The sequence below is a fragment of the Bidens hawaiensis genome, unplaced genomic scaffold (assembly GCF_021521415.1).
Source record: "Bidens hawaiensis isolate Kalapana, Puna unplaced genomic scaffold, B.hawaiensis_p1.1 tig00059940_1, whole genome shotgun sequence".
NCBI lineage: Eukaryota > Viridiplantae > Streptophyta > Magnoliopsida > Asterales > Asteraceae > Bidens > Bidens hawaiensis.
The window spans coordinates 14817-19468 of NW_027500800.1; the positions used below are offsets into that span (position 1 = coordinate 14817).

At 35.1% G+C, this 4652-nt stretch overlaps 1 pseudogene; it reads right to left on the reverse strand.

Moving 5' to 3' along the window:
• Positions 1 to 1511: 1511 nt before the first annotated feature.
• Positions 1512 to 4380, reverse strand: LOC143602862 (disease resistance protein RUN1-like; annotated as a pseudogene).
• Positions 4381 to 4652: the final 272 nt, after the last annotated feature.

Genomic DNA, 4652 nt, shown 5'->3' on the forward strand with positions numbered 1-4652 from the left:
AGATTAGAGATATTGAAATAGGCTAAGTATAAAATGAAAACCCACTTGAGTTATGAAAACTCTAGAAACTCATTCTCAACCACATGTTTTTAATTAATGTTTAAATCTTGTGGTCCATAACTTAAGTGAATAAAAAATGTAAATATAAATATAACTTTTTCTCTCTTCTGAAAACATATATAAAAATTAGTAAAAAAATGTTAAAAAATAGGAAAACATTTTTTTTAAAGTTTCAATGTTTTGTATTAAATGTTACAACATATATTATATGTAACAAAAAAAAAAAAAAAAAACGATGTTACATAAGGTTTTCGCGGGTTTTCACAACTCAAGTGGGTTTTCATTTTAACCTTACCCTATTAGAATGTATACAAAATGATAAAACCAAGTAATAGACAAACAAAAAAGAAAGGAAAAAAAAGTTAAAATAAAATAATAGAACCTTTCTCTTTTATAATTTTGCTTTGTTAAATTTATATATTTACCCGGTTTATCCACTTAACCCGCGAAAAAAGATTTCTGAATCTTCGAAGCTCAAACATAGGCAAACCATTATTGTTATTTGGTTGTTGGACATTAGAAACATGAGGTCACATCAAATGGCAATAAAATATATTTTTAGTTGAAAAGTAGTACTTATATAAACCATAATTGTTATTTAGTTGTTGATCAACTAAATTAATTACTAATTAAAATTTTGAAAGCTTATACAAAATGAAATGAAGTTTGTGACACATAAGTTAATTTCAACCCTTTAATGATCTTTTATTATCGGGACACGGGGTATGTTTTGAACAAAAATATAGCAAAGACACAGTTAACTAGGACTAAAAGCATATCCATTCTAAATGTAGACTTACTCGACTTGGATTTGGTTGTAAAAAAAATATAGCTAGGACTAAAAGCATATTCAAACAGATGATGTTTGGAATATCTTGTAAGAATATACAATTGGTTAGGTCTAACACCTCTAACCACTCTAATTTGAAAATATATCAGGGTAACAGCTCAAAACGCTTACAAATTTTCAGGCTAAGATATTTCAAATGTTTCAACAAACAAATGTTATATGGAACATTCCTGATCTCTTTAATCGAACGTTAGATTCTAAAGATCTGGAGTCGGCCCAAGGTTTAGGTTACTCACCTTAGAACCACTTAGGAAGAGTAATCTGAGCTTTGGGCATTCAATAGGCATTTGGAGTAATCTGAGGTTAAGGTTACCCACCTTTGGACGATGTAGGCCGAGGATTTTGAGCTTTGGACTTTCAACGAACACGAGGAGTCCTACAAAAAGGTCACATCTTTAGATTCTAAAGATCTGGAGTCGGCCCAAGGTTTAGGTTACTCACCTTAGAACCACTTAGGAAGAGTAATCTGAGCTTTGGGCATTCAATAGGCATTTGGAGTTATCTGAGGTTAAGGTTACCCACCTTTGGACGATGTAGGCCGAGGATTTTGAGCTTTGGACTTTCAACGAACACGAGGAGTCCTACAAAAAGGTCACATCCTTTAGATATAATTTATTTGTCTATACTTTGGAGTCATCCCAAGGTTAAAGTTTCTCACCTTAAATATACTGAGGTTGAAGACTTTGAGCTGTGGACATTCAACAGGCTTGCGAAGTTCAACAAAATATTCACATCCATAAAGATGTAACTCCTGAAGACTTGGAGTCATCCCAAGGTTAAGGTTACTCACCTTTGAACAACAAAGGTTGAGGAGTTTGAGCTTTGGACATTCAACAGGCATATGGAGTTCTATAAAATCTTTACATCTATCAAGATCTAACTTCTCTAGATTTGGAGTCATCCCAAGGTTAAGTTTACTCAACTTAGAGAAACTAAGGTTGAGGAGTTTGAGCTTTGGACATTCAACGGGCATGTGGAGTTCAATAAAATCTTTACATCTAGCAAGATCTAACGTCTCTAGACTTGGAGTCATACCAAGGTTAAGTTTACTCACCTTAGAGAAACTGAGGTTGAGGAGTTTGAGCTTTGGGCATTCAACACGCATGTTGAGTTCAACAAAGTTAATACAGTTTGTTAGATCTAACTCCTCGAGATACGGACATTCATCGAGGGCTTTGAGTTCTACAAGAAGATGAGAATATTTGAGATCTAATGTCCGGAGATTCGGAGTCATCCCAAGGTCAAACGTTCTCAAAGATGAATTTCGGAGGTTAAGGAAGCTTACTAAGATCCTATCATGTGAAGAAAAAAAAAGATGAATATCAATGTAATGACAAAAATATAGCATGACAACGAATTATGTAAAACAACTAATCGGTTATTACCTTTCTTTCTCCCTTTTCCCACAACTGAGAGATATTGCTATAAGGCATTCCAAGGTTAACGAGCTTGTTTGCCAGAAATGAATCAGGTAAACAACAAAATGGGTAATAAGACCAATAAAGTGATTGTAGATTATTTGGCAGGTATTGGTCAACTTCATCATTTTCCATGGCCATATTTGCATATTCAACATCAAGGACTCTAAGTCCCTTCATCTTTCGAAGACCTTTCATTATTGTAGTCGGATTGATATCAGGATGCTTAAGTGTAATACATTTAGTTGCTTCAGTACCCTGTAAAAAATGGCTGACTCGAAATTTATGACACAAAAAATAAATTTTCAGCTTTCTACCTTAAAAGGATATGAACCATACCAATTCATTAGACAATATATCTTCAATTTCCTCTTTAACCCATAATCGACTATGTTTGGTTGGCTCTTCAGGATAGAAACGACGAACAATATTTCTTCCCATTTCTTCAATATGGTCATGCAAGCACAAATCATGAATATTTATAGTTATCAAAGACTTTTGTTCAAGAACTCTTAAACCTATTTCCGCATGAAATCCACGGCTTTGAAGTACTCTAACCGCGTTCTTCTTTGTTTGACTCTTCAGTATGCATGCAACGTCTAGAAATATTTCTTTATGATCATTCTCTAGACCAATATAGCTTAGTTCCAACCTTTTCAAAGTTTGCTCTGATGGAATTGTTTGTAGTCTTTCGACGGCATCTGCCCATTCATCCTCACTTTTACCGCAAAGAGATGAACCTAACACTTTGATTGTTAAGGGAAGACCGGCAGCATAATGCACAACTTTTTTTGATAGCTCTTCGTACCCTTGAAGTGGAATCTCTCTCTCAAATGCATACCTACTAAAGAGGCAAACTGCTTCCTCATGTGACAACAATTTGACATCATTAATAAAGTTTACTCGGTGTGCTAACAACACTTGTTCATCTCTTGTTGTGATGATGATTCTACTACCTGGCTTAAACCAAGTAGGCTCACCCGCCAACGCCTCAAGTTGTTCTATCTCATCCACGTCATCTAGAACAACAAGAACCTTCACGCTACACATCATCTTTTTCATCAAATATTTCCCGTCAGAAACACTTGATATATTAATGTTTTTTTCATTTAACACATCTCTAAGGACCCCCTTTTGCAATTTCTTTAAACCAGATGAAGAGACTTTTGAAACTTCTTTAATATTTTCCACAAAGCTTTTACCTTCGAACCAAATGGATATATGATCAAAAACAGCTCTGGCCAAAGTTGTTTTCCCGCCACCGCCCATCCCTTTGATCCCTATTATACGAACGTCATTAGAACCTATTTCTAAAGATGAAACTACATCCTTTACACGGGCCTCCATGCCTATTAATTTTCCATCAATGCTTGAATCTATGAAGCGTAGCTCTAATGTAATGTCTTCAACGATTTTTTGAATAAACTTAGCTTCATGTCTGTGTGTTAGAAACGATTAAATTAGATTACTCAATATTATCCGTGAATTGTAAATAAATCCAAAACATTCAACCATATATGAAGTAATATCACGGATGTCGCTATTAAACACATTAAAAAGAAAAGTATATAAAGAAAATAAGATTAAGGAGTTACCCATCGAAAGTGGTCTTCAACTCCCTCCCAGCCAGACTGGCTGCTTCTTTCAAAGCGTCTCTCCATCTCTTAGCAACCTCTTCCTTTACATTTCCAACTGCCCCAATTTGGTTGCGAACTTCAGTGGGCTCCACATCGTAAAAGACGGGGTAAGCAGTATGTTCCTTTTTCTTCCCACACTCCATAATCTCTACGAGCTCGTCTAAGCACCATGATGAAGATGCATAGTTCTTCGAGAAAACAATAATGTGAAACTTTGAGTCTTGAATGGATCTGATGAGTTGATCTTTTTCCCTTTCTCGATTCTTTCATCATCTTTATAAGTGGTAATGCCTCTTTGCTGGAGAGCATGGTAAAGATGATCAACAAAGTTCTTACGGGTGTCTTCACCTCTGAAACTCAAAAAAACGTCCTACTTGAAGCTCTTTGGAACGTAAGAAGCTGAAGTAGATGCCATTGAATTGAATGTATGCTTGAGGGATCAAACAAAATGAAATTTTTATCAATAAGGGGAGATTGTGTGACCTGATAATCAAAAAGAGCCAAATGGATAAGGACCAAAAAGACTACCTTTGAAATTATTGGCCACACAAGACGACTATCACCATTATTGATAAACTGTTAGTGGGAATATTCTTTCAAACAACCAGCCAAATACAACCAGTCATTTAACTTTTTTACATTTGTTACAATTTTTTTGAAGGATTTAGCTGACACAGTGACACCTAC